We start from the raw sequence: 8,575 nt of genomic DNA, 5'->3' as shown, positions 1-8,575 counted from the left end.
CAGATATCTAATGTCCATCACTGGTCTCCTGGTCTGTCCAAATCTCGTTGCATAGCTGCAAGTTTCTCCATGATGTTTTCCAGTTTGCGTTCCATACCACAGTCTGAATACTAACAGCTCTGCCCACCGTTGTCACAAATCAGGTCCGTGGCTTTCCGTCCACTCACCACCAGATGTCGCACTGTCATTATATTGACTCACACATGTCTCAGCTGATCATCTAGAGTCATGTCACGTCCCAGCTGATCATCCCGAGTCGCGTCACAGTTGCTCATCCAGTGTCTCTTCAAATCTCGTCTGATCTCCCAGAGACTTGCCACGTCTCGTCTGTTCGTCCTGAGCCAAGTCACGTCTCAGCTGACCGTCCCACCACATCCTGTTTTTTGCACCACGTTTCTCAAAGACTGTTCTGCAGTATCCCAGACTGTCATCCAGATTGGAGAACCCAACGCTGGTGTCAGCACATGCAGCTGGCATCCCTAAACCAGCACTCTCAAGTCGTTCTGGTCCTGGGAGTGTATCTGGGCCAAACCACCACTGCAGTTTCCCTGGAGGTGGCGGCTAATGCTGCGGAGCCTCATAAAACGGTAGGTAGCATGGTGGTAGCACCCAGCGATACACTCCTAATTAGTGAGGCCATCTGCAAACTCTCACCTGGTCCTGAACCAGTCACAGGGGCCTTTTATAAACTCTCACCCTGTCCTGAACTGGCCATAGAGGCTGTGTATGAACTCTCACCCTGTCCTGAACCAGCCACGGAGGCCGTGTGTGAACCCTCTGCCCGTCCTGCCACGGCCATTGAAGCCATCTATGAACCTTCTATCCATCCTGTCACGGCTAAGGAGGCCGTCAATGCACTCCCTGTCTGTCCTGTCACAGCTAAGGAAGCCGTGTATGAACCCCTTAGCCCTGCCTGTCTTGCCCAAGGACACTGTTAGGCTCACTGTTTTGACCCACTGTTTTGGGCCACAGAGTCTCTGTGTGTTGTCTTCTGCTCCATCGTGGAGGTCGTCTGCTCTGTTGTGGAGGTCTTCTGCTCCCTCTGCTCTGCCCTGGTGGGCTCTTGCACCGTCTGCTCCGCCCTGCTCTGCCCCTCTATCCCTCCCCCTGTTCTGCCTCTGCTCCACCTCCCTCCTGGATTGTTTAGTGTTTGAAAGCTGCTCCTTTGGTGGGAGGGGGGACTCTCACACTGCACAGACTGTTGCATGTCACCCCGGACTTCATTTCCCATAATCCATTGCACTGACTACACACACACAGATGCAACCAATTAAACACTACATAAGCCTTGGACTTCATCATTCAGTTTGCCGAGTATTGTCTGCGTTTAACGCTCTCCCAGTGTTAGCACATTACGGAGCCATTTCCTAGTTTCATAGTTTCCAAGTCTAGTAGTTTAGTTTAGTTTAGTCTAGTCATCCGTGTCTTGATTCCCTGCCTGGTTTTCTTTCATCCTGTCTGTTTCGCTGCCTGCCATGTAACTCTCGACTGTGTATTGGATTACCCTTTTGCCTAGCCACCTGGATTACATTCGCCACTGATCACCCCTCGCCTGTTATTCTGATTACTCTTGTGTCTTGCCCTAAATATACCTGTTTTCGACCCCACCTGTTTTGTCCATGTTTACGAATAAAGTTTTGCATATGGATTCGCCCGCTTCACTCTTGTGTCACTCCGTAACAATAATGGTAATCCCATTTGTTTGTACTCTTTGACCTTGAATATTCATATTCAAATATCTCATCTAGTCATGTAAGATGTTTGACAAATGAAAGCATTTGTTAAAATGAAAACAAACCAGAATATAAAATGAATTAACTGCCTGATTTAAGTTAGTTGGACTATTCTTAGCATGAACATGAAGATTTTATTTTAGGCTAACTGTGGTTCGTAATGTATTGTGAGATATATTGTGTTTCCCACATTAGAGAAGAACACTGTCATCCATAATAGTGAATGGCAATACTTTTATGTATTTTTACAGTTTAGTACACTGTTTCTAAGGGACTGAATATTTCACACCTGACATGATTTTAATTTTTTTTTTACATGTGAAAATTATGTAACTATGTAACATATACTTTAAGAGCCAAGTGTTCTTGAATGTACAAGTCACTTCCAGTATTGCAGACACTGACAGTTCACGTGTAATTTAATCTCTCTCTTTTTTTTTTCTGTCCCAGGTGTACTCAGTGATGGTGAGATCAGATTTTTGTGTGGACCATGCAATTTGTTCTATGACTCCTTGTGATTAAAAAAACTTACTGGATTATTACAAATAATGGCAAAAAGAATGTTGGGAAAGGATATCTCTTGTTTGCATTCTAAGGGTAAAACAGAAAATAACATTTTAAAGCATTTTTTGGTGAATAATCTCAAAGTTTTTTATTTGTTGTTTTTTTTGCACAACACAGTATATATTATGTAAAATAAGCACTCACCTGAGAAAAAAAAAAACAACAGAATCAGCTTGCAAGTACACAAAAACTCAAAAAAGACTCAATCTTCCTGATTCACCATAAGAACAGATTCCAGCAGTTACCTGACAAAATGAATGGCCCCCACACCTACCTTTATGCAACGCCTTTTATGCAAAACTTCTAGGAAGCAAATTGTTTGTTGACACTGTAAGTGATTTCCATGTGGACTTTGTTTGCTCTTCATTCAAAGTTCTTAGTGCTCAGTAAATCATGTATGTCCCAAGGACATGCTGCTGTGACATAACTTTTTTTTGTGTCCCACAGAGGGAAAAATAGCCATAAGAGATGGGGAAAAAGAGGTGAATAGTATATAACAGATTGAATAATGCCTTAAAGAATTAATTAAACTTAAAAGAGTCATACATAAGTGTAACTCGTGACCTAGTCTAAACATGTTATATTGTCATTAAACCTATATGGATTATACTTTTATCCAAATGTTTCAAATGACTAGAAATATCATGTCTGAGTTTGAACAAAATGAGACAGTCTATAAGCAACTTGACACAGCTGTGAAAGTGACAAATATATCTTTTTAAATTATTGTCAGAAAGTTCAGTTCGGTTTAATCATGCTATAAAACATTTTGCTACATGGTTTTGGTCAAATTTAGGCTGGCACAGACACAGTGTTTTATGTACCGGTATGTATTTATTCTCTTTCAGCCCATATTTTATGTATTAGTTATTAGTAATTTTTAAGCATGTTTGCATATTTGATTTTTTAATTAAAATGAAATGGGGTGGATATAGGGGGTGGGCTTGAGAGCAGTTAGTTAAAAAAAAAAAGTCTGATAGTGGTTGGTTGTTTCAACAGATAAACAGTAAACCATCATACTGGCCAATCAAATTTTGTAAGCTTCCCAACTGGGCCCAAATGGTTTGTCCCATAATAAACCTACCCATACACACAGCGAGCCCAGAGAGGTCTTTGCTGTGAACCTTCAGTTCAGGGGTGTCCAAACCTGCTTCTGAAGAGCCAATGTCCTGCAGAGTTTAGTTCCAACATGCCCCAATACACCTAAATGGAAATTTCTACTAAGCCTTAAGACATTTATTATCTGGTTCAGGTGCATTTAGAGATTAGGTAAATTTTATATTAATTAGCTACATTTTGCAAAACAGTGGCCCTCCAGGAACAGGTTTGGATTTATATGAACTGAAGGTGTTAAGGGGTGCTTAACTGCTCGTGCCATTCCAGAAAATAAGAAAACACAGCAAACATGTCTAACCGGGTCCACAGTCTGTATACATGGTTTAGAAAATTTTTATATAAAAAAACAAAACAAAACAAAACAAGAAAACACTTGAGAGGAGGGGGGGGGGGGGGTCAACCAATATTAATATATGCTACCCTAGACCACAAAACCAGTCATAAGTAGGACAGGAATATTTGTAGCAATAGCCAACAATACATTGAATGGGTCAAAATGATTAGGATATTAAAAAATCATTAGGATATTAAATAAAGATCATGTTCCATGAGGATATTTTGTAAATTTCCTACCATAAATATATCCACAAAGTTGTTTTCACCATGCTCTTCCGTAGTTTGATCTTTTGTTTTGGTGCGTCAGTCCATTGAATCGCTTTTATACAAAACCATGACTCGCACTCACATAAAACAGACTTCTCTTTTCGTTTTATTATTCATTTATCACCAATAGGACAAGGACACAAACATTTCGGCTCAAAGGCCTATCTTCAGCTACACAAATCCTCAACCCACGTTTTAAATAACTAATTTGACGTCATCGTTCATTCGCCAATGTTCATTCACTAAAAGCTTACTTCTTCCATTTCAATATTAAACATTAAACAACTTAAGTACCACAAACATTATCACACCCACTACTGCTACCAAAAATATATCAAAACATAATTTCTAGTACAATTAGTCATATGCATTGCTAAGAACGTCCTTCTCAGGTTCCTTCAGTAAGGCAAGGCAGGCAAGGCAGGCAAGGCAAGTTTACATAGCACATTTCATACACAATGGTAATTCAAAGTGCTGTACAAAAAAGGAAATAAAATCATAATATCATAAAAATAATAAAAAATAATAATCACAACAATAAAAACAGAGAATTTAAGAACATTTAAGATGATTTAAAAAATGTATTTAAAATTAATTAACACAGTAAAAATGATTATACATAAAATAATGCAATCTGTTTGGACGTAGCACAGTGCTCATTCAATAAATGCACAACTAAACAGATGAGTTTTGAGTCTGCATTTAAATGTGGCTAATGTATTAGCACATCTGATCTCTTCTGGAGCTGATTCCAACTGCAGGCGGCATAATAGCTAAAAGCGGATTCCCCTTGTTTTGTGTGAACCCTTGATAATACTGACTCGATCCTAGTGATCTGAGTTGTCTGTTAGGTTTATATTCAGTGAGCATATCTGCAATTTATGTAGGTCCTAGGCCATTGAGTGCTTTATAAATGAGTAAAAGTACTTTAAAATCTATCCTAAACATAACTGGAAGCCAGTGTAAGGACCTGAGGACCGGTGTGATATGCTCTAATTTTCTGGTTCTAGTCAGAATCCTGGCAGCAGCGTTCTGTATACGTAAATCTGGGTATCATCTGCATAGCTGTGATATGCAATTTGGTTCTTTCTCATTATTTGACTTAAGTAGCAGGCTGATTTGAGGTGCTGTACGATTTCTTCCAAAATGTTGCTATCAATTGCTTCAACAGCAGACATAGTGACTTCTTTTTGAAATTGCGGTCGAATCTGTCTGACCTCTGCATAACTTGAGGGTGTGCTAATCATCTTTCTGATATTATTGATCTAAGAAGGAAGCAAACTCATTGCACTTGCTGTCGGGGAGCATTTCACTAGGGATCTGACTAGGGGGGTTTGTTAGTCTCTTAACGGTAGCAAAAAGGGTGCGAGTGTTGTTTACGTTGCTGTTTATAAGGTTTGGGAACAACGTTTGTCTAGCTTTACCTAGTTCAGCATTGAAAGCATCAAGGCTGTCTTTATAGATGCTATAGTGAATTTCAAGTTTCGTCTTCCGCCACATCCGCTCAGCTTTTCTGCATTGTCTTTTCATACTCTATACTGCTGTTGATTATAATTTCTTTTGTAATTTTGATTTCTGCATTTTCTATGTGAACATTAAAATCCCCTGCAATAGTAAAACACTCAATACGAGATACTCTTGACAGTCTGATATCTCGAGTGTCTTTGGGTCTTGCTCCCTGTTTGTGCCATCGATTTGTGTGTCGATCAGTTTTGGCTTGTTCCTCTACACTTATAAACTGTCGATATTGACTAGATTCACAGGACTCACCGGCTGTATGCTGAGGGGGTCCGTGATGATGATCTTCTGTGTGTTCCGCCTGTTTTGGAAGTCCAGCAAGTAACTTTGTTTCTAAAACCACAATCCTTTGTAGAAGTCTGTGGCAGTTTGTGCAGCAAGTAGATTCCAGAAGAGGCATTTTCTTTCTTGTCTGTTGAAAGTAGGCAGCTGTGTTTTCCCATCTCTGTCTCTGTCTGTTTTCTGCTGGCAGTGGGAGGCAAAACGTCTCCTTTTTCGTAATGTTTCTATCAAAAATGTGTTGAAGTTAAAATCTTTTTGCTCAGATTCCAAATTTACCATACCATACATCAATGGAAAGCTTATTTATTCATCTTTCAATTGATGTATAAATCTTAATTTAAAAAAATAACCTTTACGAATGGTTTTGCACTCAGGGTCACATATAGTATTCATTACAAATGCATTGTCGGGCAGTCGTGGCCTAATGGTTAGTGAGGCGGACTTGTAACCTGAAGTTTGTGGTACAAACTTGTGTGGTATAAAAAAGCTAACATGAAGTACAAAATCTGCTGATGTTTTAGCGAATTTATCTCTTTCTTTGGTTACACAGTTTTTCCTACAATTGTCCCTTTAAAAATGGGGATTTTGTTTCCTTTCACAAAGGTTAACACTTAATCAACATGTACAACAGAAGCATGAATTTCAAGAGCATGTTGTACTGTTTCAAAACTCTTTAAAGCCCCTTTCAAGAGCTTGAATTTAGTTGTGGGTAACTAAAGACTGATGGAGATTACACAGACATCAATATTTGCTTGTTGGACACTTAAGTTTTGTTTGGATGTTCCTGAAAGAGAAAGGGAAGAGAGTGGAGGACTTCAGTTAAGTGAGCTTCCTGTGACTATTTACTGTGTGTTCTTCCTTCCTTGTTTATGTTGGATTTCTACTGTTGGACTCGATGACCATCTTTTGAGTCAGATTCCTGCAACAGATACCACGTTCCATTACTCAATATATTGATGTTGGTGAGGTTGATGAGGTCACCATCACCACACCATCAGCCAATGATACCCCTGTGCAAGTCTGCTCCAGCTTTCAGCACAGAACATGCCTCTGATACAATGCTCTTAATAATCTCTGCCAAGAAGAGGAAGAAGAAAAGAAGTAAGCATTCAGTGTCCGCTCCAGAGTCAGCTCCAGCGTGCCCGCTAGAGCACCCCTCCAGGCCAATTCCAGTCCCAGCGTCCAGGAATAAGTCTGTTTAAGTCCAGAGCTCAACAATGAGTCTGCTTCAGTCCCTGTGACCGGTAATAATTTCACTCTGGTGGTCCCAAGTCTCATGGTCCTGGAGGACCTGACTCCTGTGGTCCTTAAGTCCATATGAGAATTCCATCCAGACCAAGCACCGATTTCCGAACACACCACAGAGATGGCTCTGATGCCTGATTGACTTCAGTGACAGAATTAAACACAGTGATGGCTTCAACGTCTGAACTCAGCCAGGATGCTGCTCTATCCCCAGAGCTCAGCCATGATCTCTTTCTTCAGAACCCAGCCTGGATCCCACGTTTGTCAGCATTAAACCAGGAGCGTTCCCAAGTTTCAGAATCTGTCACAGAGCCTGCCCTAGTCCATAAATCTGTTTCAGAAAATGAAAGCACCTGCTTCCGAGTCTAGTCCAGAGAAAGCTCCTCTTCCCGAGTCTAGCCCAGAGAGGGCTTCTGTTCCCGAGTCTAGCTCAGAGAGGGCATCGGTTCCCAAGTTTTGCCCAGAGAGGGCTCCTATTCCCAAGTTTAGCCCAGAGATGGCGTCTGATCCTGAGTTTAGCACGGAGAGGGCTCCTGTACCCGAGTTTAACCCACCAGCTCCTTTCTGTTTGGCCTTTCCTGAAAGAAAATTTGAAAAAAAAAGAGGACTTGAGTTGAATGAGCTTCCTGTGACTGTTTATGTTCTTTCTTTTTCCCTGTTCATGTTGGATTTCTACCTATGGTAATAAAGAAGCTCAATTACATTGTACCCATCTTGTCCATCTCGTTCCTGTTGCGACAGGAGTGTTTTTACTGAGCTCTTATTATTTCCATATTTGAATAAAGAGTAAACAAATGTCCAAATGGAAATAAATCTCTGTTTCTAAAATTTTGCATCAGGTTTTGCATGAAAAGTAATGTATACATTTACAAATATGTGTGTAAAAATCATTCACTCTACCTGTCGTTGCGAGTAACTGCCTGATTCTTGTTATGAATTTTGTCTTTCTTTACATTTAAATACCTCAAGCTCTTGTTTGATTAAATTGTGTTTGTTGTTATTCTAGATGTTCGTTCTTTCTTTCCACATTTTCAGGTTCCACACATACCTTAAATCCATCACCAATGGATAGGCTGTTTCAATTGCTTCTTTTCTCCGGTAGGTATTTTTTAACAAGTTGAGTGTGGTGTAATTTTTTTTCTTTTTTTAAATGAATATGTCTGTAATATCTTTGGAAAAAATATAATAGAATCTAAAAATATTTCTATTTAACTGTTAATTGTAGCATTTAAAAGTATTTTAACTGATTAACTTGAGAGGAATTTTTTCTATTTAACTGCATAATGGGAATATATTACTGACTGATGATACTAAAGCAAAACCCATAAGGAGTTGTGTCATGTCGCCCTTATAAATGCATATTTGCAACATTGTATAAAAATTTTTATTTCTTTGGTGTATATTATTTAGCTAGTTGTTCCAGCAAATCAGCATTAAGTGGATTATTTCCCCTTTTGTGAATTGCAGCAGTGGCTTTCAGGAAATGAATCCATCCTTATATGCTTTTTATCATT

This window comes from Garra rufa, chromosome 4 (assembly GCF_049309525.1).
Source record: "Garra rufa chromosome 4, GarRuf1.0, whole genome shotgun sequence".
NCBI classification, from domain to species: domain Eukaryota; kingdom Metazoa; phylum Chordata; class Actinopteri; order Cypriniformes; family Cyprinidae; genus Garra; species Garra rufa.
This window is presented reverse-complemented; position numbering follows the sequence as displayed.